This window comes from Nyctereutes procyonoides, unplaced genomic scaffold (genome assembly GCF_905146905.1).
Source record: "Nyctereutes procyonoides isolate TBG_1078 unplaced genomic scaffold, NYPRO_anot_genome, whole genome shotgun sequence".
Taxonomy (NCBI): domain Eukaryota; kingdom Metazoa; phylum Chordata; class Mammalia; order Carnivora; family Canidae; genus Nyctereutes; species Nyctereutes procyonoides.
Window position 1 is genome coordinate 152,701 of NW_026575113.1, and position 27,576 is coordinate 180,276.

Genomic DNA, 27,576 nt, shown 5'->3' on the forward strand with positions numbered 1-27,576 from the left:
AGCATGATGATAGAACCACATAGATACAGCTAACATTTGGGAGCACTTTATAAAGCACTTGAAAAAAATCCCTCATCTAAACCCAAGATGGTCCCATGAGCCGTAGGGACAACTAATTATCCTGCCTTTCAGATGTGGAAACTGTAGGGTCACCGAGCTGCTGATTGGCAGGGCAGGGCTGGGATTTGAGCCCAGGGTGCCTTCTGCTCTCTCAGACTCTGCTTGGCTCCAGGTGAACCCCCCAGACAGAGGTGAGGGCTCCTCCCAGACAGTCTCTTGCTATAAAAAGTGAAGACACTGATGCTCGCAGGAGCGGGACGCACTCGAATTTCTTATAACAGAGTTGTTCTTGAAATGGGTGATACTTGTTGACATTCCTCCCACAAGGTGTGGGGATGAGCACCCCATATCTGTGACATGGCAGGAATTGGGGAGGTACTCAGCTTTCGGATGAGGAAGCTCCTGCTGCGTCTGCCATTTCCCATTTCTCAGTCCAATGAGTTGTGAGGCACAGAGCTTTCACACTCATTGGATTAGGGTTGGCAAGGGGATAGCACAGCAGTTTCCAAACTGGGCTCTCTGAGAACAGGGGTTCTTTGAGGGGGGCAGGCCTGCTTTTCCAGGGGGCTGTCGCTGGTCCCTATGCACAACGGGCTCCCTTCAGTTACAGCAGCGACTTTAATCTGTTTCTAATTCAGGGGTCTTCATGTTAGATTTCATTTCAGGCAAGATGTTGGAATTCAGGGGTGTTTGAAAAGCACTGATGTGTAGCGACAGGGCCAGGAGAAGGCAGGGGCCCAGGCGCTGGAACTGGGGCCTTGGTCCCTGAGGTGACATGTATGCAGAGTGCCGTGGGGCTGCTGGGACGGCCTGGGCCAGGAGCCTTTGGGAGTGCAGGCTGGCCGCCCCTGACTACACGGATTCCTGACTGCTCATCAAGCCTTCTTCAGCTGTTCGTGTGTCCAGCCAGCTGGGCCCTGTGCTGAGCATGGGGTAGGGTGGGCACCGGGGGATGGAGGAGGTGGGAGGTAGGGGGTCCGGGGGGTGGGGGTGCTGCAGGAGGAGGGGGATGTAGTTGAGAACAAAATTGCCCCAGTTCTCAAGGAGCTTCCAGGGTGGGAAGACAGTCTGGCTTTGGGAGACTTCGAGTCTCTCTCAGCACCTTCTGGGCATTGTGGTCAAAGGGTGCAGCCTTGTAATCTGCAGATGCTGCTGGTGGTGTCCTTTCTGCTGACAGGTCAGCGAGACTGGTCAGCATCACACTTCCTCTCGAGGCCTCGAGGCTGCGCCACCTACTGGACACTGCCAGTCATAGCGTGCTCCGCCGCCTCGTGGGGTGGCTCGGCGTCCTGTGCCTCTGACTGGCCCTCACCTGACCCCGTCTCTCAGGAGTTCTGCTTGCCACACTTCTCACCACCCAGGACCGTGATCTGCCACCTTTCTGAGTGGGTGGTAGGCGAACAGGTGATACGTGAAGAGAATAGGGGGCACGGATGGGGCGCTTTCCAAGGCCTGCGACCCCTGACCCCTGGTGTCCACCCTTGTTCCTTTGTCTTGTGGTGGGCAGGGCCCACATTGCTATTCGGGGCTCTTGGAGAACCATCTGGAATGCATGGTGCTCAAGAGTGAAGGGCGTCCTCATACAGGACAGGGACCTAGTGGTTCACTTGGCAAGCGGGAGTGGAAGTACCAGCTTCCCCCAGGGCCCACTGCAGGATGTGGTCCAGATCGGAGGGTGGTGTCCTGCCCCCTGGAGGCTCTTGGAAGGCAAGACTTCCACAGATGCAAGCTCAGTTCTGACTCTACAAGCTGGCAGCACACAGCGGCAGGAGAACCAGCATAACCACTAGGCTTTCTTTGACATGTGCCTTCTGGGGCCTGAGTACAACCCAGTGGTTCTCACGTGGGCTCCTGCAGAGCAGCCCCAGCACTGTGCTTCTATTTAAGGCAGTCAGATCTCCTTCAGCTTGCCGCCCCAGGCCTTGCTCTCCTCGGGAAGGCTGTTCCCCACATGGCCTTTGGCAGTTGGGTGAAGCCACAGCAGGCTTGCGTGCCAGGGAAATACCTCCGTCTGGAGGTGCCATGGCCCGTAACTTGACTCGTTATCCTTTCCAAACCTGCTTCCCCTCCTGCTTTCCTGGGTCATGAGGAAGGTCCTGCCTCCCACCCAGGCAGCCTGCCCAGATGCCATCACTGCACGGCATCCACAGTCCATCAGTCTCCCGTTGTAGATCCCCTGCTCCCCCTCACCCCGAGTGCCCGCTGGCTGGCATCCCTACCTCTCGGCCCCCCGCCCCTCCTCGCAGAGTATCCTTCCCTGGAGAGTCCCTGAGCCCCACCCTTGCCTTCTGCTGTCTTTAGGTGAAAGTGTACGCCTCGGGAAGGGTTTACGGTGCTCTTCTGAGTATGTCACTGCCAGCCTGGCCACCTCGCCTCTGCCACTCCCCAGGTCAAACAGCAGCCACCCCCTGACTACCCCCACCCCGTGCCTCTGCACACATGCCCTTTGGGACCCGCCTTGGCACACCCAGTCAGGTGTCCTTCCCAGACCCCTCTGTCTCCTCCCTCCTTGGGCTGCCTCTGCCCATGCTCAGGCTCCTTGTGCCTGTCTGGGCTCCTCACTCTTTCGCTGTCACCTGTGAGGTCCTCAAGGCCGAGGAAGGGTACTTAGCAAGGAACTTGGTGCATGGGGAGCCCTTGATAAATGATTCTCATATGTTTGTTGACTTTACCCCAAGATCAGATTAAAAGCCACAGAAGTGATTTTTTAGGACTTTCCAGGGGCACAGGGACTCCCGTATTTAATATCTTTACTATCTGGGGAGTTGTCCTCCCAGCACACCTCACCCTCCATCTTGCACACAGTCCCTGCTCTGCTTCTGGTGGCATTGGGGATTGACCTTGGCCTGTCATGAAAAAAACAGTTCCCTTTGCCAGAGACTTGCATCCCAAGCATCTCTGGCAGCCAGGGGCACCCATGTCTTGCAGTTCTGACCTGTAAGATAGAAGGAGAAAGAGTATTTCCTCTTCAGAAAGCCATCTCTTTGGATCTCGTCCCCTTCCCCCTGCCTTCCAGATATCCTCTGGAGATAGGGTACCTGGAGCTCTGGCAGCTGCTTTGTGGTAATGAGGTGATAGGAACGAGGGCAGAAATCTGCCATAGGGAGCACGGCAGAATAAAAACTTGGAAAGAGCCTGGGCTCTTGTTGATATCGAGCTGTTGAAACACCAGAGACCCATCTGCCTCCAAACTCTGTGTCCTTATGATGTAAGCCATTTTGGTCAGTCTTTCTTTCTTTCTTTCTTTCTTTCTTTCTTTCTTTCTTTCTTTCTTTCTTTCTTCTTTCTTTCTTTCCTTTTCTTTCTTTCTTTCTTTCTTTCTTTCTTTCTTTCTTTCTTTCTTCTTCCTTCCTTCCTTCCTTCCTTCCTTCCTTCCTTCCTTCTTTCCTTCTTCCTCCCCTCCCCTTCTTCCTCCCCTCCCCTCCTTCAGATTTTATTCATTTATTTGAAAGAGAGTGAGCACAAGCAGGGAGGAGGGGCAGAGGCAGAGGGAGCAGACTCTGCTGAGCAGGGAGCCTGATGCAGGGCTCCATCCCAGGACCCGGGGATCATGACCTGAGCCAAAGGCAGATGCTTCACTGATAGAGCCACCTGGGTGCCCTCAATCAGCATTTCTTAAGATCAGATATACCTTCCCTGATTATTCTGAGCTTGGCTGATTGATTTTTTTTTGTCATCAAAAATCAGGTGCACCTTTGGGTTAAGGTCTGGCCATCACATAACAGAACTTTGCAGGCTAAAGGTGTGTGCCGGAGACAAGGACACCAGTGCTTGAGCGTTGTTACCACTGGTGTCGGAAGTGTGGGCGTGCCCAGGGTGACGTGGGCAACCATGTTCATTTGGACACATGTTAAAAAACAGAATTGTACCCCATGTATGATAAAACAGAAAGGCTTTTCAGGTTGAAAGCAACAGATTTTCATCACAAAAGGAAAGACTCAAGGAAATATGAATAAATAGAGTTTATTAGCATGTATGTCTCACAAAGTCCAGAGTGAAGTGTGGCAGTTTTCAGACCATCAAGGACTCAGATATGTCATCAGGAATCTTGTTTCATTTCCCAGCCTCCCTGCAGGTTATTGGGGCAAGTGTGCCATGTCATGAGGAAATGATTGCCAGCAGCTCCATCGCACCAGTGTGGCAACCTCATGAGATGCAGGGATGCACGTATGGCTCTCCTCTGGCCCCGGGGTCCAGCCAAGGTCCCAGGGCTGGCTGGTGCTTGTTGGCTCTGGTTGGTCTGGCTCCAGTTCCATGCCTCTCACGTTAATTTGGGGCGGGAGCACGGATGCTGCCATAACTGATGAAAACAACAGAAAGAAACACATTCTTCATTCTGGAGGTGAGGAGTTGGAACTCGAGGGTCGGCAGGCCCATGCTCCCTCTGGTCCTTCCTTGCCTCTTTTGGCTTCTGGGGGCTCCAGCAGTTCCTTGACTTGTGACAGCATCTCCAGTCTCCGCCCCCACCTTCACATGGCCTCACTGCTCTCTCCGAGTGTGTCTGGGTCTTCCTAGGCAGTCTCCTCCTCTTATAAGAACACCAGTTGTATTGTATTCAGGGCCTTCCCTAATGGGCTCATCTAATCTTGATGACATCTTCAAAGGCCATAATTTCAAATAAGGTCATGGTCACAGGTGTGGGGGTGGGGGGGGGGACACAGTTCAACCCACAGCACCTGTTTGTTCACCAGTCACTTAGATCCGAGTGATGCGATACTCTCATTGCCCTGCCCTGTGTTGCATGCCCACCCTGGACGTGAATCCTGGGGCCACAGCCCGGCTGTTCATTTGGAGATTGAGCCCACCAATAATGGATAATGGACGGCATTTGCTGGGCCTGTTTACCAGTCTCTCTGCCGAGGGGAGGCAGGGGGAGGCTGTGGTAGCATCACGGGGCAGGAAGAGGGTAGGGTCCCTTGTTGGTGTGTTCAGTCCTGGGAGAAATGGAAAAATACCCATTTGCCCTTCTGGCCCTGGCTTTCCAGTTGACCACTCATTTGGAGTTAGGTTTGTTGGCACTATTTTCCCTGCAGTCAGTTGGGCCGGTCGCCCCTCCCCCGCCCCACCACGTGGCCCCTCCCCATCCCTACCCTGGCCCTCCCCCCTCCCCCTTGGCCTGGCCCCTCCCGCAAAGGCCCTGAAGCCCCAGAGCACTGGGAGCCTCAGCACTAAATAGCGTCCAGTCCAGCCGTTTCCCCACTTCCTGTATGCTGATCTTATCTCTTTTATGACAGGGACACGGTTCAGAGTTTTCTTTTATCTGGAGCACAGCGGGGGGTGGGGGGGACACACGACACAACACGTGGGGGAGGAAGTTGGGGCATTATGGGCCTGGGCAGCCCACCACCCTGGGGCCCTGGGTTAGCACTCTTTCTGTGAGTCTCTGTTTCCTCCTCGACAAAATAGAAAACGAGAGCAGCCCCTGGTCGGCCTCCTAGCTGTGGCTTTCCTGTGAGCAGCTTCCTGTCAGCAGCAAGCCCGTGCATGTCTGAGCCTCTGAGCACGGGCCACAAGAAAGCCTTACATGGAGCCCATGGTTGCCCCGGCGTGAGGGCGAGATGCTCAGGCCATCCAGACGGAGGTGCAGGGCTGGCCTCAGACCACACATGGATGTTCACTGAAGGAGGGACGGTGGGGAGGGATCAGAGAGGACTCTATCCAGCCAGAGCAGCGAGCTGTGAGTGTGGATCCTTGCCTTGTGGCAGTAGGGAGCCATGGAGTGTTTTTGAGTGGGTGAGGAGAGCAGTTTCAGAATGGGTACTGCCGGCACATGAAGCCCAGATAGGATTAGATTTCTCTCAGGCTAGAGCCTGGACTCTGAAATTAGTTCTGAAGCAGTAAAACGTCTGAATTAGAGTTTAAAAATGGTTGAAAAAGTAGTTGAATTCTAGTGACAGGTCCTTGTTAATCAGTGGTCTGATATGCATGTGAGCTGGGGTCTCTAATTGACTTTGAGGGACTGTAATACCTTTCAGCTAGGCACACGGCCTCCTTGCTGCCCCACCCCACCCCACCCCCGCCCCCCCCTTCCTGGCCTTCCATCCCAGGGCCTTTGTTCCCAGGAGGCACATCACAGGGTGGAAGCCACTCAAGGCCCCTTCCTTCTGCCTCCTTGGCTCCAGGACAGGTCCTGGCCCTGGGGACCCTGAGGCCTGCCCTGGCCAGGGTCTCTGGAGTTAAACACAACAGGTCACAGTGTCATTGGATTTTCTGGCTTCTTCCTCCTCAACCAGCCTGGGTGCTTGGGGTACCCCTCACCTGCCCCCAGTGGGGCCTGGAGGCAGACCATACACCTCCTGCTGTCCTGCAGTGCTGGTGTCACCTGAGCCCCTATCCCTCCCTCCTGCGGGATCCGAGATCCCCATGTGGCTGGGGGATGTCAGCGTGGCTTAGTTACTCCACATATGAATCAATCCCAGTCTCAGAGTTCCCATCTGCTCCGTCACACACCAGGACCACAGCTCAGCGGGTTGAGGGAAGGTGGTTAGTTAGCACTGGTCCAGGCTTTGGGCTAAATTCTGTTCTGGGCTTGCTCAGTAATTACCCATGTGACCTCTGTCATAGTTACCTTCCTTGTGCCTGGGCCTCGGCTTCCCCATCTGTGCAGAGCAGGGCAAACCAGGTCACAGACCGGTGACTTGGACAGTATCTGACCTGCAGGTGACTTGCTCGGCCCACACAGGATGCTTACATTCTTCCCTTTGAATTAGTGGCCAGTGTTTGAACCACCTGCCCACGGTCGCTGCCACTACCCATTGCCCCACAGCTTCGGCCTTATTGACATTTTGTCTATACTACTCTGTTTGCTCTTAGGCACCTCCCACCCAGAATTTTCTTGCCGCCTCTGGCTCTGGCCTCCCTGGGTAATGGGGCAGAGGTGAGAGGCTTGCCGTTGACAAACCCGAGCCAGATTCTCCTGGTCCAGCTCTGGGAACAAAAAGAGTCTCCGTGTGTTCAGAACTTACAGTGGGGGGGGATGATGCTAACTAGTGGACTTTGTCTCAGGGGCAAAGTGGAAACCAGAGCTGTAGAAAGGTGTGAGTGGTGCTCTCAGGTGGATGGAGGGTGTGGTGTGGGAAGGGCCAGGGCGGGCCGCTCCATGTAGGGCTCTGGGCAGGATGCCAGGCCTGCCCTGACAAGTCAGGAAGAGATTGTGGTTTGGGCCTGACCCCCAGAGCCCTGATGTGCTGTAGTCACAGGCACCTGATTACGGCACTCCCTGCCCCAGGGCTTGAAGATCTCAGTCATCAGATCTGGCTTTAATCAGGCCACAGATAAGAATTAGCCTCCTCCCAGCCAGGCCAGGGCTGGCTGAGGCCTGGGTGCACATTCCTGACTGGTGCACTTTGTTCTCCGGGAAGGTAGGGCTGGGTGGAACAGGGCTGCCCGGCCAATGCGGACCCGGGATGGCATTTCCCCTGCTTGACAGGGTCACGTGGAATTTCCTGTTGATGATAGCCCCCGAGGAGAGTAGAGTCAGTGGCTTGACCCAGGCTTGTGATCATTTCTTGCGGTGACCCCGGAGAGCACATGGCCTTTTGGCAGCTCCATCAGGGTGTTCTTTTGCTCCCAGTGGTGTTCCTGGCCTGCTTATTACCTGCCTGCCTCAGGCCTCTCCCCGGCCTCTCTGCGCCGCATGAGGATAGCTCTGAACCCTGGCCTCCCTAGCTGTGTGATCTCAGGCAAGTCATTTGGCCTTTCTGAGCCCTGGCTTCACAGCCACGTGTGCCATGAACCCACCAGGGGCCCAGGTGGCCAACCTGGGTCTGTGTTTTGTGCCACTGCCAAGAATTCTAAGACTTTGCTCAGAGTGTGGGCCTCGGTGGGCAGCCTGGTTTTCTTACCTTGGAAGTAGCTATATGAGGAAAGGTTCAGACTTCAAGTCAGTGTGTAGGGATGGGGTTAGGACTTGAACTTTCTTCTTGTCTGAGGTCCCTCTTTCTCTGTCCATCAGCACTTTCTCTGTTCCTGAGACCCCGCCCCAGCATTGTACAGCCAGTTCCTGGGTCATCCCACAAGCGCCAGTTCCCCTGGAAGGGCAGGCAGCAACAGGCTGACTCTCTGCAGAGCCCTGTTAGGACCCACTTCAACCCTGGCCCAGTTCTTAGCCCTGTCCTGGTGAGGCTGTTTCAGCAGCACCCACACGACACAGAAAATCACAGCCTCAAGCAAACCCTGATGCCACATAGCTACATGTCAAGTGGGTTCTGGTGACACAAAGAAAGTACCAGGCATTTTCCAGAACCCCCTGCACCAAGACTCACCCAGCCCTGGAATCGAAGCTACCTGGCTGAGTAGAAAGGGGCCCACTCGTGTTTGTTCGTGTTGCAGGAGCAACACATTTGGCTCCTGCACGGCTGTCATACACTCAGTAAACATTTATCAGGATATAATATTCTAGCATTAGGCAACAGAGTAGGAACAACACGCGTTTCAAGTTTGTTAGACCTGTGTCTGGACCTTGGACCGGCTGCTCTGAGATCCAGGGCAATTTGGTTGTTTGTGCTCCAGAGGATTATTTTCCTTATCCCAGAGTCATGGATCTGGTTGCATGCATTGGGCGTAGGGGGGTGTCCTGAAGACTGAGCTGAGACACGCAGGTGCTGCCTGTGGCGGGTGTGTGACAGGCGGTGTGCTGCTGCTGGTTCTTGATGAGGTGGGCTGTGGGGGCTGCAGGCTGGGTGAGATGGGGTCTTTGCTACCCAGAGCTCTCGGCTGAAGGGGCCCACACGAGGCCACCATAGAGGTTTGCTGTGTCTTGGGGATTCCTAGCATCTGAACCTCCTTCCAGTTGACATCTGGGAAATTCTCTTCCACGTGGGTCATCGGAAGCCAGGCAGACAGGGCCTTGCCTGCCCTCTGCCGTCCTGCACATGGACATGGGCTCATGCTGGGTGTGGGCACATGCCTGGGAACCTGCCAGCTCGACACACTGCCTGGATCCAGTATCTGGGAGGCAGGGGCAGGGAGCATTCGTCAGGAAGGCTCATTCATACAGGTCGGTGCCAGCTGGGACACCAGCTGTGTACTTGGGTTTGGGCTGCGCACCAGGGCCTCGTCTGACTGCTTGCTGGGCCCACTCGCCTTGTGTGTCTGGGTGCAGCCTTCCTTGCTGAGGCCCCGTTTCTGGGAGGGGTCTCTTGATTTCCTGAGGTCTCTGAACTGAATAGGGGTCTTAGCGAGGCCCCATTCTACTCGTGTCAGTGCCTGGTCAGTTCTGTGCTCACAGAGCCTGTCGGTCTTTGGGACTCGGAGTAAAAAGTGCTGAGAGCAGGGAGGGAGAAGAGGATCACCACCTCTGCTTGCGGGGAAGGGTCAGAGAAGACTTCTTGGTGGAGGGGGCATTGGAAAGGAATTTTGTGGGATAAAAGTCCTGGAGGGAGGAGGTGGGTAGGGTTTGGGCAAAGTGTGTGTGATGAGGGAACACAAAATCCTGTTCGTTCAGTCAGTCAGTCATTCACAGAGATTATCGAACGGGTTCCCCCACTTCACTCAGATCCCACCAGTGCCCCCTGCCAGGGCAGCCCCGCTCTGGCCTCGCAGCCTCTTTGGATCTCTTTCCTCATCCTTAAATATAAATCTTACTGAGGAAACACTACTCGGTTTTACTGAGGAAGTTACATTTCTTCATCAGCGAGGTGTAAATGATAGTGGTGCTTGCCCAACAGAGTCTTGTGAGGAGGAGTCCAGGCTTATGAACATGCCAGGCCCCTCGTAATCCCTCAGTAGAGGGACTGTGCTCACCCAGGGCTAGACGCTGGGAATTGGTGAGTGGACACGGGCCCACGGACAGCAGAGGTGGGAAGGCCGAGGTGGGCGCAGGGCACTCGTGCGGGGGGCCAGGTTCGTGGCGGCTGTGCGAGGTCCCAGCTCTGTACCGAGTGAAGGGGAGACAAGGTGTGTGTATGGAGCTCCTGCCCTGAGCTCAGTGAGTTGCGTGTCTTGTTTAATCTCTTTGACACCCCCCCACCCCGTGAACCCCAGTGAAGGAGGTTTGATCTGAAGAGATCGCTTTGATGAGGGCAAGTAACTGCCCGTTCCCAAGGCCGTCCAGACAGTGGGATAGGACTTTCTAGCCGGTCCTCCTGCCTCCCCAGCAGTTCTCACAGCCCCAACACGACCATGCCTGGGGACATGTGCAGGGGAGGGACAGTGGCAGTGTGAGGGAGCATTCGAGTAGCCCCTTGGAAGAGCACTGGGAGCTTACCCAATAGGTGAGGGACGGGGCGACAGGAGGCTGAGGCCTTAGCCACCGTTGGGCTTTGAGGGGAGCTGCATTTGGGGTGATTGGCCTATGCTGTGTTCATGGGAGTACCCAGGTGAGAGTACTGGGCGAGGGCGGTGTGCTCTGGTTGGGGACTTGGACCTCATTCTGCCGTTGGTGGGAGTTGGTGCAGGTGAGGCTTGGCATGATGGGCAGAGACCTGTGCCCCACCCCATCCGTGTCTCTTGGGGCCATGGCCAAGGACCTCGCACACAAGTCCCACTGTCATAGCAGGAGACAACCTTTGTTTTGGGAAGCCCCTGGCACGGGTCTAGGCCGCTCCTCTCTACCCTCATACACACCCTCCGAGTCTTTGTTCTCTGATCTGTAGAATGGCTTTGAAATCACAGACCGCCTCCTCCCAGGGAGATGATGAGGATGAAGAGCCTGCCAGGCGTGTGAACATAGAATGTTTAAAATTAAGCCAGTTTTGCCCAAAAGGAACAAAACGTGTGAATATAGAAGGTGCACTGGGTGTTTGTCCTGGGCCTGCCCCGGGGTTGAGGTACCTCCCAGCATGATCAGGCTCAGGGACATTGGTGTCCTCATCCAGGGAGTCAGGTGCAGAGCAGGGTCCTTGGGTTTACAACAAAATAGACACTCAGAATGGAGGAGGGGGAGGATCCTCAGACAAGTCCACCCAGGAAAGCCTGTTTGAACAGGGAGGTGGGGGCGCAGGGCATTCCTGGGAAGCTGTGAGCAGTAGACCCGCTTGGCTGGCAGGTGTGTGGAGTGAAGTGATGGGTGAGGAGCCCCAGGCAGGTTGGGGCCAGATCTGGCTGCCAGGCCAGCTGCCCAGGAACTCCAGGCTTCGTCTGGTAGTTGGGGTGTTGGGGTGGGCTTGGATTCGACAGCACCCATGAGAAGATGGCTGCAGGACACTACAGTGGCCAGCGTGTCCCTGGACCAGGGGTAGTAACCCAGTGATCTTGCTCCAGAACTTGGGGTGTGTCTTATATTGGGTTTCACTTCAGAGAAGAATTGAGCAAGCAAAAGGCCCCAGGTTTCAGGAGTTGTTACTGAACATCTTATTTTCCCACATGACTAGGAAATGAGGTTTTCCACTAGATGTGTTTTTCTGGTAGTTTCTTGGAGCTGCCATGTTTGTTTTCAGAAACATGGTTGTTCTAGTTTAAACCTGTATCCCGGGATCCCTGGGTGGCTCAGCGGTTCAGCACCAGCCTTCGGCCCGGGGCGTGGTCCTGGAGACCCGAGATCGAGTCCTGTGTCGGGCTCCCTGCGTGGAGCCTGCTTCACTGTGAGCCTGTGTCTCTGCCTCTCTCTCTCTCTCTCTCTCTCATGAATGAATAAATAAAATCTTAAAAAAAAAAAAAAAACCTGTATCCCCAGTCATCTTTCTTGTTGAAAAGAGGAGTTGGGGTTCAATTTCATCCTTTTCCGATGTTGTTTATGATTATACAATTAGAAACTACCAAAGGTTAAATGGTAGAGAGGTAGTGAAGTAAGTTACACTTTACTAATTCTTAAAAAAATTTTAATTTTCTATCGATCTTTAAGTGATACTGTGTTAGAAGAATACATAATGTCACAGGAGAATGTTCCTTATAGCATGTTTAATTAAAAAATCAGATCCAAATCTGTTGATGTGTTATAATTCCAATTTAGGCCAAAATATATTTAAAATTGGAGGGATGTGTGGAAAAAAACTCCTGGTTATCTCTGAGACTGAGGAAGAATTGTCTTGTGTGAATAAGTAACTTGGAATTTGAATATCTCTTACAATAATCCTTTAATTTGATCAGGATTTTTTTAAAGCTGCATTATGTTATTAGCCACATCTGGTATCTCCCCACACTGCCTGATGTCCCCCGTCTCCACTACAGGACTCTCCAGAATCTGAGCTCCTGGGGAGCTCCATGTCCCATTTGGGGTTTTATGGGGTGTCACGTAGCATTGCCCTGTGTTGGGCTTTCCGATCACACCTTCTGGAAGCTAGGTTTGTGTCCCAGCCCTGAGATGTCCAGCAAGGTCTCCTAGAGTTGGAGGCCTGGCTCCTCTTGGTGAAGTGGGGGCCGAACCGGCAGGTGGCTCTGTAGATCAGGCTGCTCCATCCTGAGGTCGAAGCCTGGCGCCTCAGGCCTGGCTGGGCATTCGGCTGTGGCTACCATTTCATTCTGACAGCAAGACTCAATTTTCCTGTTTCTCAAAATACCTATCTCTCTCTCTCTCTCTCTCTCTCTTTCTTTTCTTTCTTTCTTTCTTTCTTTCTTTCTTTCTTTCTCTCTCTCTCTTTCTTTCTTTCTTTCAATTTTATTTTATTTTATTTATTTTGTTTTTTTTTGAAGATTGGTTTACTTATTTGAGAGAGAGAGAGAGAGAAAGCCCACCTACCTGCGTGTGTGCACCCTGGGGCTGGACAGAGGGAGCTGGAGAGAGAGAATCTTAAGCAGGCTCCACACCCAGTGTGGAAGCTGACTTGGGGTTCCATCTCAAGACCCTAAGATCAGGATCTGAGCCAAAATCAAGAGTCAGACACATCACCTGCTGTGCCACCAAGGCACTCCTCAAAATACCTTTAATACAGTCCTTACTAAAATTTGAATTTTTGTTAGATGTTTGGAATGAATTTGACCCTTGGTTATGTCTTTGGAAAAAAGGCAGGACCCCTCTTCCCCCTGCTGTCCTCACTGTCCTCCTGACCCTTGTAAAACAAGCAGGTGGGATCTGACCTCTGAGGTGAGAAAGCCCCTCCTCCTTTCCCTGTCACCGTTGCCCTGCGGACCACACAGGGGACGCAGAGATGCAGAGGTGGCTTTGCCTTGGGGTCAGGGGTGAGTCAGGGAGTTTGCTCTGGAGGAGAGGTTCCAATACCCACCCCCCCCACCCCTCCCTGGGGACTGGGACTGACTGCTGGGCTGTGCCCCAAGTAGGGAGCCCCCAGGGAGGAGGGCAGCAGGCCCAGAGGCGACCTGCTTGGACAACGAGCCATGGCAGTGGGGTCACTGCCCGGGAACAAAGGAACAGTGTTGTCAGAGTAGAGGAGGGGAGGACAGGGGTCAGGGCTGGCAGAAGGCCTTCCCAGCTCCCCAGTGGCGTTGGAGGTTGGTCTGTCCGGCAGGTAGGTGCTTCTTCCTCTGCGGTGTCTCTCAGCCCCACGCGTCCACACAGGGGAGACATTCCTTAGCATTTCCAGTTCTTGGAGCCACGTGCTCTCCCTGCCCCTGGTATTGAGATGATGGGAGACAGGGCAGCACATGCTTTGGGTTGTGATCCCAGGGCCTAGAGAATAGGGTCAGTGTTCCAGGGCCTCAGAAGGGGAAGTAATTATGGGAGCTGGATGAGAGAACCCTGTGCTCCCGTCACAGACCATGCTCCTCCCTCTCCAGGCCGGTGGTGGTTCAGAAAGCCTGCCAGGCTTGTGGGGGGCTAGTGGGGAGGGTGCTACCTGCAAACAGCAAGGGCCTGCGGGTCAGGTGGGCCACCTGCCCCACCGGAGTCTTCGAGGAAGGCACACACATTGAGGGGTTCATTCTCTCATTGTCTTCGATTTTATCTTAAACCTCAAGAAGATGTTTGCAGTTTTTCTCATACCGTCACAGGGAGGCTGTGTATTGTGGCCTTGACCACGCTCCCTTGAATGTTTCAGTTCCCTGTCCCCATGCTGGCATCCTGGGACAGGGCTCCATGCTCTCCCCTCCTGGTAGGATGTGGACAGCATCCATCTGGTTGTACTTCCTGGTGGCGTCCTGGTGGCAGGCTGTGAGCACCTTGGGAGGGGTTTCACTGAGCACACCTGTTTCCTGGCCTGCGTGAACACACTCCTTGGGAATAAGAACATCCTGAATTAGTCATAAGAGTGCTCAAGTCAAGGTTGGGAAGGGGTGTCCACCAGGCCCACATCTCCCTTCCCACCAAGCTTCTTCTGGAATACCCAGGCCCACCATCCACAGCCACGGGCCTCAGACCTTTAGAGACCTTTGTGGATACTCAGGGTCCAGGCCTTCAGTTCCCAGCCTGACCTGGGCTTGGTTGAATCTTGGCTCTGCTGTCTCCTCGTACTGAGGAGGCTGGGCAGATGCAGTGCGGTGCCACCGGGGCACCTGTTACTGGTCAGCCTGTATTTATTGCTGCCCTGCTCCCCGTTCCTGCTGTCTCTGCTGCCCGGAGGCCCCTGCTCCCAACAGCCCTACTCTCTCTACCTTCTTTCCAAGGCAGTGGGGCCCGTTTAGCCCTTTGCTGACCTCTCACTTCTGCCAGCTTCGAGATAAGAATTTCCAGAGCACCTTAGTGTGTAGTGTCGCCGTAGGCCTGCCTGGTATATGGTGGCAGATGACACATGAGGGCAGTGGCCCCACAGTCTTCTCAGCTCAGCAGCCACCTCCTCTGATTCGATGTCCTGACCCCCACTTGAATAACCACACCTTCCTTTGTGTCCTCGCTGTATTATGGCCGGGTGTTCTGGAAAAACCACATCCTTTTTGGCCTCGCTGCCCTGACAGTGGCTGTGTCTGCCCCTGGCTGGGGTTCAGTCCATAGGGAGTGCTTAGTTTTCACTTGCTGAGTGAATGACCATGAAGTGGTGTGACCAGGGCCCCAGGGCCCCTCAGCCACTGAGTGGTGGGGTTTGTTTCCGAGGGGATGGTGAGCAGGGGAGAGCAAGGCCCAGTCCTGGGAGGAGAGGGAGGACCCAGGGAGGGGGTGCTCCCCAGGGCGTGGGTGCCCAGAGCACATCAGTGCTGCCAGGTGGGGTGGGGGGGAGGCCCGTGGAAGCACCGTGGCCTGAGAGGTGGAGGGGGGCAGGAGAGCCGGTACATCGAAGTGGAGGGAACCACGGAAGCCTGGCCCCACTGTGAGGCCACATAGGGCGTGCACCCTGGTGCACTGCCTCTGTCCATTGCCTGTGCACTGGAGCCAGGCCCCTTCTGTGCTGCAGGCTGTGCTTGCTGCCCACCTCTTCAGGGTGTTCATTCTTGGGGTTCACATCTCAGCTGCTGACTCGACCCTTGGTTGGTGGATCATTAGGCGCCCATTCAGCCAGCCATGGACTTTCTCCATATCCCACCCCTTACAGGCTCCGGGTTTCGGGAGGGCCCAGGTAACTAGGGTGCACCCTGTCCTCCAAGTGGGGAGGCATAGCAGATGCATCATCCCAACCCAGGACTGTTGGGGCTATGGTGGAGTTTACCTCCTATTTCCTTTCCTGGTGAAAGGTTCTGGAAAAGCACACAAACAAGTAAATACATAACTAGGTAGGGGGACTGGAGTCACCTTCTGAGGAGGCCTGTGGGGTCCCCAGAGGGAGGAAGAGACCTCTGTGTCAGAAGCAGGAAACTCAGGAACCTCTCTACATTCCAGAAACCCAGTGGCTTTACCCCCAGTTGATGTGGGTTTTCCCACATCTTCCTCTTCTGTGGAGGGGGGGTGGTGGTTGCCATGGGAACCACTGCCTGCAGCCCGGCAGTACCAGGAGGGGGAAGCTAGTTCCTAAATCAGTCAGCTGTTGTGGGGGGAGGGGGGGTTGCTGCTGGGGTGGATGAGGGAGGAGGGCAGCTGGGAGGAAGGTGCTGGGTCAGGGGTTGGTAGGGACCTGTCTGGAAAATACTAGACTGCTTTAGGGGGCTCTCACTTTGGTATCAGAACCTGCTCTTTTCTCCCTATTCTTGGCCTTGCGGAAAGGCTGGTGGCCAGCACTCCCTGCCCCACCCCGTGGCGGGACTCTGCTGTGTAGGCACCCACTCCACCCTCGGTGCTGGCCCCCCAGTTGCCGTATAGTCCTCCCCACCCAGCAGTACTGCTCTGGCTGTAGACCTTTCTGTTTACCCCCGTGCTCTGCCTAGGAGCCCTCTGTGCCCTGCAGTTACCTGCTGTGCTTGCGCGCGTGTGCACACACACACACACACACACACACACACACACACACACACACGGCTGTGCTCTCCTGTTACAAACCCTCTCAGCTCCCATGGCCCCGGGACTCTGTGTGGCCTTCTCTCGAGCCGCTCTCCTCATCCTGGCAGGCTCCTACCCCTTGGCTGACCTGACTCCAGTGCTCTGTACTCAGGAGCCAGTTCTGACATGACCTCTTCCCTGACAGAGCTTACTTTCTTTTGGTTTCTCTTTTGGATCCCCCCACCCCCATGGCTTCCTAATCCCTCATGCATGCTGTGCTCCTGCCTTGGCCATCCTGGACGTCCCTGTTTGTGGATTACTGGTCTATTCTCCGTCTTTGCTGGCCCTGCTCCTTGTGTCTGGACCAGGCCTGGGGGCCTGGCCCAGGGAAGGTGCTGGGCGATGTGGAACAGGGCAGAGTGATCTGTGGCTGACACGAGACATTGATAAAGGTTCCTGGGGAGACGAGAAGCGGCAACTGCATCGGGTGAGGTAACTCTGCCAGTTGATACAGTGGCTGTTCCAGTGAGCCGCCCGAGGCACACCTGCACTAACAGTTTAAACTCGATGTCACCCATGCCAGGAAACCATCCTTGACCCTGTCCCCTAGGCTTGATTCAGGTGACCCTGGAGTCCTCCTCTTACTGACAGGACTATAGTAAGGCAGGCCCTGGGGCAGAAGTCTGAATTTGCTGATTAATTTGTAGACCCTGGGAAAGCCCATGCCCAATTTCGCCCCGCTGCCCTGCTCTAGAAAGTGGTTCCTTTCACGTGACCTGAGGGCCTTTTTGTATCTCTGCTTTCACACTGAGTATCTTCTGGCGTCTCTGTGTCTTGACCTCCAATGAGGTTCTTGAGCAGCTGTTACCTCAGTGAGCGGAAACCCATCAAGCCCTTTGTAGGAGGCCCAGGCTCACCCTGCAGACAAGGACTAGCTTCACCGGGTACACGAGCTGTCCTGCCTCTTGCCACCTGTTGACCTGAGCTTACAAGCAGCTGCTGAGAGCCACAGAGCACATCACTGTCTGTAGCGTAGTTTTCCCTCCAGGAGTCCTTGCAACTCCCCAAGGTCATCATATGCTGCTCCAGGACACCACTGAGCAGAAGATAGTCAAGGGCATCAAGCTGCCCCCTCGCTGCTGGTATGTGTGTGATCCGTGGGGATTTCCTGCCATCGCAGAGCCAGGGTGGGTCACATGCATTTTCTAGGCTCACCTGTGGTGATTCAGTCAAGTTTCTAAATTCTGTGAGCTGGCATGAGTTTTCCCAAGTGAATCCGAGATCCCACTGTGTCAATCTCCAGCACACATGAGCTTTTTTAAGCACCCAAGAAGTCCTGTGCTAAAGACACCTGTTTAACTTGACCCACGGCTAGCACCTTTTCAAGCGATTTTGAGTGCTGAACTCTTTTTCATAGAATGTGCTTAATTTTTTTTTTAAATCTCCTTCATTAATATTACATCAAATGCCAGTTTGGGAATGGCCTCCAGGAATGGTCTTTTTTTGGACTGGAAATAAGTGAATACAGCGAGCGTACTGCTTTGGGGCTTAAAATATAATCTATGCAGGCTTTGTAGAAGTTTGACTCAAAGTTTTCCTGCCTTGTTGTTAAAGAGGGTGCGCAGAGAGTATGTATTTTTGGCTTGGCTCAGCCATTTGTGACCTGAGCTGCCAGTTGCCATTCTGGGAGGAACATAGAGATAAAAGATACATTGAGATGTGTTTTCCGTTTTCAGCAGAAAAAAAAACATCCCGGGCTGTGAGTCAGGGCTGGGTGGGGAAGAAGAGAGCACGGCTTGGGACATGAAGTGTGGAAGTGTGCAGCTCTTCTCATGCCAGGAGCTCTTGGGGCCAGACTCAGAGGTCTCAGTGGGGCCCGGGGCCCTCATCTGTAAGACCAGGCCCACAGGCTCTCTTTGAGGCATCCTGGAGTTTGAAGTCCTTACCTAAGCCCCTTGTTCTGTGGGGCCAAAAAATGACAGCAACCGAAGGCCAAGTATGAGTGCTTGCAGCATGTCCTAGGCGGTGTTGACACCTTGCATGTGTTAATTTCCAGAATGGTCTCTCCAAAGGGAGCCGAGACCATGACTCCCTCCCCAGTGCCTTCCAGTGGCTTCCCCTCCCCCACAACCACATTCCCAACTCCTGATCTGGCCCTTGGAGGCTCTGCGCAGCAGCCTGCCCCCTCTCCTTGTCCCCTTCACCCAGAGATCCATTCAACACAGCCTCTGCTAGGGGTTCCACACTGGCTTTCCTAGTTCCTTGGAGCTCCCTTCCCTCGGATCTTTCCTGGGCTTTTCTTGTCCCTGTCTCAGCTCACATGGTGCTTCCTGAGGGAGCCTTGCATTATTTCCCTGGGCTGCTGTAACACATTCCCACAGCCTGGAGCCTAAACAACAGATTAATTGTCCCACCGTTCTGGAGGCTGGGAGACTGGGTGTGGGTAGCGGAGCTTCCTTACTAATTGCATCTACAATGACCCCATGACAAATAAGGTCACATTCTGAGACACTGGGGGTTAGGACTTTAATATAACATTTTTGGAGAGCACAGCTAAAACCTTAACGGGCCTTCTCTGATTAGGACCCCCACCCTTCCCATCATGCTCTTTACACTGCTTTATTGACATAACGCGTGGTGGATGCCTGGAGGCCTCCTATGTATGTTTATGGCCCACCGCCCCCCTCACTAGAGTATGAGGTCCTGAGAATAGGGCCTTGGCCATCTTGTCTACCACTGTGTGTCTTCAGTTCTTGGGCCATGCCAGGCCCAGCGTATTCACTCACAGGAATGAATGAATGTACGCACACGTGGGCAGATGAGTGAATGTGTGGATGAAAACACAGGCCTGTGAGGCAGGTACCCTTGTCCTCATTTACCACCCACACACTGAGATTTCAAGAAAACAAGAACCAAATGAAGGACAACGGTCTTTTATGTATGATTTGTGAACTGCTGGCGATTTCTCTTTTATTTAAATCTGAAAGCACAGAAGCAAAGATTGCTATTATGCATTCTCGATGTTTTGAGAGTTTGCCAAATGGGACACATTACACCTCATTTTATTTTTGCCCTTTCCTGTCATTTCTGCTGAATGCAGATACTCACCCTGGTGACCCACAGGGCGTTCTTCTCACCTTTGTCACCATGTGCGCCCGGCACACTGTGTGAGGCTTTGGTGGGTGCGTTGGGCACCAACTTCAAGTTTACTGTCTGGGACAGAGTTTGGGATCCAGTCAGTAGTGTTCAGTTTGAAGTCCTCTGTCGGAAGTGCAGGGAGAGCACAGCAGGGGCCTGGGGAGGCACTGGCGAGGAAGTGGTAGCATTTGAACTCCTCTGCCTGGGAGCGCAACTGGAGCCCTAGACTTCATGGCAGCTCAGGCTTTTAGCTCTGGGGGACAGTCAGGTGAGATGAGCTGAAACCTGTCTGTGAGAGTCTTGTCCCTGTGCCTCCTTTCCTTGTCCATCCTCTAGGGTCTCTGAGGGTCAGTGTCTGGTGACTCTTTCATCCTGCATTTTGCTCAACTGTAGATACCTATGATCAGGGGCCCCCAAGATACCCCTGGTCTGTCTGCTTGCCAGGACAAGACTCAGGCCCAGGAAGCTGCTTGGGCCACCAGAATGTGGCAGCTCCTTGCTCCGCCCTTCTGTGCTGTGGTTGGAGCCCTGGCATCTCTAGCCCCTAAGAGGTCATGGCCTCTTGGCTTGGCTAAGAACACAGTTGCCACAAAGCCATCCAAGCTCTCGGACAACATGGAAGCAGTATCCTCCCCACAAGGTGCATTTCTTGGAACTGGTGGGGCTGGAACTGGTGTGTCCGTGTTGTCTGGTCGATCTCCAGGGCTTGTGTGTCCTTGCTTGCTCAGGGGAGCCTGCAGGTGATGTAGTGTCTGGGACTTGAGAAGTCTTTGAAGAAGTCAAAGTCAGGGAGCACCCCCTCCCTGAGCCCAGCACCAGTGGCCTTGGGTGGGTGAGTGTGTCGAAGAAAGAATGAGGTGTGGTGGCCATGGGGAAAGGGGTAGGTAAGAGTTTGTGGTCAGGAATCCCTTGGGCCTGCCCCCTGTTGGCTGTGACCTTGGACAACTTACCTGATCTCTTTCTTTCTGTCTTGTTTTCTTAATGGAGAATGTGGCTAACAGGTTCCTGGAGGAGTGGTAATATAAGTGCTCAATAAGCATTGTGTGAATGGGTGGGTATATGGATGGATGTTCAGAGTCTTCAGCCTCAGGGTTTGATTCACTGCCTGTTTGTGGCACCTGGAAGAGCCAGGCCCTGTGCCAGGCCACGTGGGGGTCACAGGGAGGAAGACGGGACAGTCCCTGACCTTGGCAAGGATGCACAGGCTGTAGAGAAGCCAGTGGTGTAAGCATGATGCTTGGGAATCAGAGTGTGCAGGAAAGTCCATTCTGAACCTGAACAGCAACTACTGGGGGGCATCAGTGGTGGAGGAGCCAGCAAAAACTGATGAGAGGCCAGGGGCACTGAGTAGAGAAATCTAGGAAGGGAGAGGCAATGGCCCACTCCTGGGGATCTTGCTTGTTAGAAGGCCTGCTGTGGGCCTGCATGCTGCTGGGCTTTACCAGCACTGTCTCATCAAATGCTGGAGGCAGGTGTCCTTGGCTCCATTTTACAGATGAGGAAACAGGCTCAGAGAGGTTGGTGGTCACTGACTAAAGGCCCAGGCTCGGGCATGGGTGGCTCAGGGGTTGAGCATCTGCCTTGGGCTCAGGGTGTGACCCCAGGGTCCTGGGATCAAGTCCCACATTGGGCTCCCCACAGGGAGCCTGCTTTTCCCTCTGCCTGTGTCTCTGTCTCTCTCTGTGTGTCTCTCATGAATAAATAAAATCTTAAAAAAAAATAATAAAGGCCCAGGCTCTGTCCACTACTTCCAGCTTTCCTGCCAGTACTGAGACCTGGCATTGGGCACCCAGTGACAGAGATTGCCCTGGCTGGGCATGTTTGTCAGCAAGCCACTGTAACAAACATCCCAGCATCTCAGAGGTTCAACACAGTGAAGGTTCTATTTCTTGCGTGTGTCATATTCTGATGGTGGTTTCTCTAGGCAGTGGCTCAAGACTCTGGGTTCTCTTTATTGCGTGACTCTCATCCCAGAGTCCTTGTCTCTAGAGACATGGACGAAGTCAGAGATCGGACCTTAGCCTGGGGCCTGGGCATCCCATCGATGTCCTCTGATGGTGGGAAGCCACGAACAGCTGCTCCTTCTTCTCTGCTGCTCTCTGGGTGATGGAGCCCTGGCGCCTCTGGCCAGCAACCAAGGAGAAAAGAGCCAGGGTTCCTTCTGGTTCTGATACCTACGCTATGAACTGGAGAGGTTTTCAGTGAGCCCCTTGTTGCTCTTGAACAGACCAGGCTGGTTAGGTGGACACGGCTGGCTGACAGTGAGCCATCTCTGTATGATTTGGAAAGGGGACCAGGAGGACAACAGTGGAGACCGTCACCCTTTACAGTTGGCTATCCCATCGCTTACTGGGTGGCTAGTGTGTGTGCTCCGCGACCTGGGTAATTAGTAATGAGGGCGCAAGTGCATGTGGTCTACATACATGTTGTGGAAGTGTCTGTGTCCTTGTCCTCTACGTGTCCTGCTCATCTGTGTCCCTGGGTGTGTGTCCTGGCTCCTCCTTGACTAGCTGTGTGCACGAGGTCCTTGGGGTCCTCATTGGTATAATGGGGATAATAATTGTTTCGCCTCCCAGGTGGTTGGGGGCTAGCTCACAGTGATGTCTGCACACAGTAGGTGCTCCGTGCCTGTTAGATGCTGGCTGGGTTTCGATTCAGGTCTGGCTCCAACATGTGCTCTTTATATGTGTTGCTACCTGGTAATTTAAAAAATTACGTAAGTAATACACCTCACTGATTGGAAACTAAAGAGTGAGCACATGTACGCTGCTCCCCATAGCGTCCCCTGGTTCCTCTGGAGAGTGCCACTTTGATGAGCGTCTTGTGACCTTCATCATGTACAAGCAGTGTGCGTGTAAATCTTTTCTTCTCCCGTAGGTAATGCTCCTTCTCAGTACAGAAGACACTCCCCATTCTCTCCTGTGGCTGTGTGCTGTTCCGTGTCAGGGTTCCCATTAGATGCCTGGTCTGTCCCTTTTGGTAGACTTTTGTCTCCTACTTCCTCCTTCCCCCTTCCCCCTTCTTCCTCTTCCTCCTCCCTCCACTTCCTCCTCCCTCATCTCCCCACCTCTCCTCTTCTGTGCAGCCTTGCATAGCAAATACAGTAGCAATGCCTGACTTTGCACTTCACCTGGGATCGGTTCCTAGAATTGAACTTGCTGTGACTTACACTTGAGACAGATACCACCAACTTGTTTCCTCTTGGGATGATTCAGATTTGCACTCCCCCGCCCCCACCTTGGGTTTGAGTCCCTGTTTCCCCACACCCTGATCAACAGTGTTTTATCAATTTCTCAGACCGGCTAATCTGGTGGGTGAAAACTGGTATCTTAACGTAGATGTAATTTGCTTTTGTCTCCTATGCGACATTGAGCATTTTCTAACACTTACGTGCTTTGGAGCTGTTTTTATTCACTTTTCCATACTCATGTCTGAACATTTTCTTTTGTTCACTTTTTATTTTTGTAGTGTTGTTTCTTTATTGGTGATTTGTTGGAGCTTGTTATATATCAAAAACCAGACATTGGTGACATGAGTATACCACGTTCTTCTCGGCAGAAAGATTCAACGTCAAATCACTGGTTTTCCCTAGATTGCCCATAAACATAACTTGCCCCCAGCCCCAGTTCTATTCTAGAAGACATGTAGAAAACAAACAAATGAGCATGACTTTGAGGAAAATCCTGAAAAAGGAAGAATAATGAGGGGGAACTCACTTATAGCTACTATAATTAAAATGACTTGGGGGGAGGAAAAGGAAAGCCAAACTATTGTGGTTATTGATGCCAGACCATACAACTTAACGGAGAATCGAAAAAGGGCAAAGTAAATGTGGGGGTTAATATATGAAAATAGTGGAGGCATCTACTGAGCCAACACAGCATGCCACTGTTGGCTCAGTAGAGGCTGCCAAGCCAAGGGCCCTGAAGCCAGCAACCCCTCATGCAGGGCTGACACCTGTTTAACATCCTCATTTTGGCACCTTTTTCACTTGACTTAAGGTGCTTTTGCCACAATGGCAATCTCTACTTTTGTATGATTCAGAATGTATTATGTTTTCATTTCTTTGATTCTTTGCACCTCAATTTTTTTAAGTTCTCTCGCAGATTCTCCAAATATTTATTTTTTATTTTTATCATTAAATCTCTGCTCCACCTAGAATTTATTTTGGTGGGAGACAGGAGGATGTGCATCTACCATATATTTTTTCCAGATGGATACTGAATGATTGCAGCAACATTTATTAATAATCCATCTTCTATCTCCTGTTTTTTTTTTTTTTTAATGCCACTGTCTTCATCTATGGACTCCATGTTTATTTAGCTCTTTTTGGAGCCATGGGCAAGATTGTGCCGGGGTGCCTGTACTGTGGCAGCTCCAGATGGATGCAGTCCGGCATCCAGTCCACAGACCCATGTCTTAGACCATGCTGCTGCTCCTCCCGTCCCTGCTGTCACCTGGAGGACAGAGGAAAGCAGAGGGCTTAGGAACCCCTGTCCTGGAGCCGTGAGGACAGGGGGGCAAGAGACCTAGCTCCCCTAATTGCTTATGCTTATACAACCTCCGTCAGGTTGGGTAGCCCCCCAGAATGTTCTTTGCCACATCTATCAAGTGGTAGCAGCCTCCCCTGCTTCCCAGGGACATTGGAAGGATTAGAGGAAATATCTGTGGGATGGGCTTAGCACAGCAAGCACCCTGGGCATCTGCAGGGTCCTGGTGGTGCTGATCATCAGGAGCGCTCAGGCAGAGAGAGGCTTACCTCGAAGCCAGAGAACATTCAGCCTCACGTCAGGAGGAAGATCCTAACTGCCGACATCTGTGTGTGGGGGTGTTCTGTTCACACGGGGTTGGCTCCTGTGTCCTTGTGGCGTGCTGGGGTGGTTTCAGGAAGGATGTCTCCTTACCCTCACTCTGCAGGGGAGGAAGTGGGCTGGACACTGCCCTGCCCTCTGTGCTTAGGGTGGCTGAGGAAGAGGATGGGCTGGAGGGAGCAGGGAGTGCTAAGGAGGACTCTGGGTTTGCTCCTCTGCCCAGGGATGGGGGATTAGGAGGGAGCACCCCCGTTCTGAGACGCTCACTCTCTCTGCAGTCAGCCTTCGTTAACATGACCTTTGACTCCTCTTCCCATGGGACTGGATCTGCCAGCCCTTTTCATGCTGTTTTCTTTCTTTTTTTTCTCCAGTCTGTGGCTTGTGTGTTCCCCTCAGGACAGGACCAGGCTGGTGCCTGGCACCTAATGGGAGGGTTTGGTTTCCATGCCCTGACTCCTGCCAGCAGCTACCACTGAGAACTGGAGCTTGTAGGAAGCAGCACATTTCGCGGAGCCTCGCAGGGTCAGGCAGCTTCAGGGGCTGTTCTGAGTGGTGCTGGGTGTGGCTCCATTCGGAGTTTCCACCTTTCCATCCTAGAGGATTAGACACTTAATCTAGACACTTAATCTTCTCTCTTACAGGATAAATCGCCATTGCCTTATTTCATCTAAATATTGAATTATAATTAAAAAAAAAAAAACACCCAACAAAAGCCCAGTCTCAACCTGATAAGCTACCTGTAAGTTACCTTTTGCTTTCTTTAACTTTTGTCCCCTTTCCCTTCCCTTCCATTCTTCTTTTGTTTGAACAAATGGGAGAAAATGGGCACACAGTTAGGACTAGGGTGTGCTGTGTTAACAAACAACCGGAAATCTTCACAGCTTAAACCAGGGGGTTGTTGTGTCTCACTCATCCCGGCCACACGGCCCTGGGGGTCTGCTGGAACTCTGTTCGAAATTGCTCAGAGATCCAAGGCTCCTCCACCTTGAACGTTGCCAATCCTGTGTCAGCATGGAGAGCATTCAGGAGGCCCAGGTACCTACAGCTAAATGCTGAGCCAAGAGGCGCCAATTCACACTGTCTCACAGCTCATTGGCCAGAACCAGTTACTTGATCGCATCCAGTGGCAAGTGAACCAGGACGTGCATCCTGCTGTGTGTCTAGATGGGCTTCTATCCCCACAGTGACCTGTGTGCTCAGATCCTCTCATGTTCCAGTTGTGCTTCCTTTCTAGCTTTGTCCACAGCAGATGTCGGTTCACATGGTTGGGGCACACCGTTTTACCCTGTGCTAGTCTCCACTAGGCCTCCTCCTCCCAGTAATTCTTTTGTACCCTCTGGTGTGGGTGTACCTGTTGTTACGGTACAGCCAGTCTCATTTTGGGGACGTGTATTCTGTATCCTGTGTATTTTGTCGATGTGACCTCAGCAAATATCCCTGGACCAGGAGTGATTCTTCTTCACCTGTTGATTTTTTTCCTTAGGCCAGCACCTTGGGAATCGTCTCACTGGGTCAAAGGGCATGGTTGTATTTATCTTTATAATCTACCGTTGAACCTGGCTCCCTAGCATTGGACAAGGACCAGGGTTTTCTTATCTCCGAAGAACCTGGGGTTAGGAGGAGGGGCAAGACGGCGGAAGAGTAGGGTCCCCAAATCACCTGTCCCCACCAAATTACCTAGATAACCTTCAAATCATCCTGTAAATCTACGAATTAAGCCTGAGATTTAAAGAGAGACCAGCTGGAACGCTACAGTGAGAAGAGTTCCCGCTTCTATCAAGGTAGGAAGACGGGGGAAAAAGAAATAAAGAAACAAAAGGCCTCCGAGGGGGAGGGGCCCCGCGAGGAGCCGGGCTGAGGCCGGGGCGAGTGTCCCCAGGACAGGAGAGCCCCGTCCCGGAGGAGCAGGAGCTGCACCAACCTTCCCGGGCGGAAAGGGGCTCGCAGGGAGTTAGAGCAGGACCCAGGAGGGCGGGGATGCCCTCGGGCTCCCGGGGACACTAACAGACACCTGCGCCCCGGGAGAGTGCGCCGAGCTCCCTAAGGGCTGCAGCGCGCACGGCGGGGCCGGAGCAGCTCGGAGGGGCTCGGGCGGCGGCTCCGCGGAGGGGGCTGTGGGGCGGGAGCGCGAATCCAACAGCGCAGGCCCCGGAGCACAGGGCGCCGGGACACAGCCCAGGATCCGGCCTCCCCCGGGACAGGCAGAGGCCGGGAGGGCCCAGGACAGCGAGGACGCTCCTGCCCCGAGCTGAGCAGATCAGCGGCCCCGCCCCGGAGCCTCCAGGCCCTGCGGACGGAGAGCTGAGAGCCCCCGAGCCCCGTAGTTCCTGCGGAGGCTGAATCCAGGCTTCCAGAGCTGCCGTAGCAACTGCTGCTGTTCCTCCTGAGACCTCACGGGGTAAACAACCCCCACTGAGCCCTGCAGCAGGCAGGGGCAGAGCAGCTCCCCCAAGTGCTAACACCTGAAAATCAGCACAGCAGGCCCCTCCCCCAGAAGACCAGCTGGACGGACCAGTTCCAGGGGAAGTCAAGGGACTTAAAGTCTACAGATTCAGAAGATACTCCCCCGTGTTTTTTGTTTTTTGTTTTTTGTTTCTTTTTTCTTTTCTTTTTGGTTTCTGATTGCTTCCCCACCCCCCCTTTTTTTTCACCTTTCCTTCTTTTTCTTTCTCTTTTTCTTCTCTTTTTTTCCCTTTTTTTTCCTTCTTTTTCTTTTTTCTCTCTTTTCTTTCCTTCTCTCTTTCTCTCCTTTTCCCAATACAACTTGTTTTTGGCCACTCTGCACTGAGCAAAATGACTAGAAGGAAAACCTCACCTCAAAAGAAAGAATCAGAAACAGCCCTCTCTCCCACAGAGTTACAAAATCTGGATTACAATTCAATGTCAGAAAGCCAATTCAGAAGCACTATTATACAGCTACTGGTGGCTCTAGAAAAAAGCATTAAGGACTCAAGAGACTTCATGACTGCAGAATTTAGATCCAATCAGGCAGAAATTAAAAACCAATTGAATGAGATGCAATCCAAACTAGAAGTCCTAACGACAAGGGTTAACGAGGTGGAAGAACGAGTGAGTGACATAGAAGACAAGTTAATGGCAAAGAGGGAAACTGAGGAAAAAAGAGACAGATAATTAAAAGACCATGAAGACAGATTAAGGGAAATAAATGACAGCCTAAGGAAGAAAAACCTACGTTTAATTGGGGTTCCCGAGGGCGCCGAAAGGGACAGAGGGCCAGAATATGTATTTGAACAAATCCTAACTGAAAACTTTCCCAATCTGGGAAGGGAAACAGGCATTCAGATCCAGGAAATAGAGAGATCCCCCCCCTAAAATCAATAAAAACCGTTCAACACCTCGACATCTAATAGTGAAGCTTGCAAATTCCAAAGATAAAGAGAAGATCCTTAAAGCAGCAAGAGACAAGAAGTCCCTGACTTTCATGGGGAGGAA

At 53.1% G+C, this 27,576-nt stretch overlaps 1 protein-coding gene across 4 annotated transcripts in view; it reads left to right on the plus strand.

Moving 5' to 3' along the window:
- The window catches only part of ITPK1 (inositol-tetrakisphosphate 1-kinase), a 165,487-nt gene that overhangs the window by 58,868 nt on the left and 79,043 nt on the right, over positions 1–27,576 (plus strand). The window contains exon 1 of one of the 4 annotated variants that reach the window (XM_055333680.1): positions 24,791–24,862. The exons of the other annotated variants lie outside the window; for them this stretch is intronic. The gene's annotated coding sequence lies outside the window, so the exon portion shown is untranslated. Of the gene's footprint in view, positions 1–24,790; positions 24,863–27,576 lie in introns of those variants that run through there. 4 annotated transcript variants of the gene reach the window in all.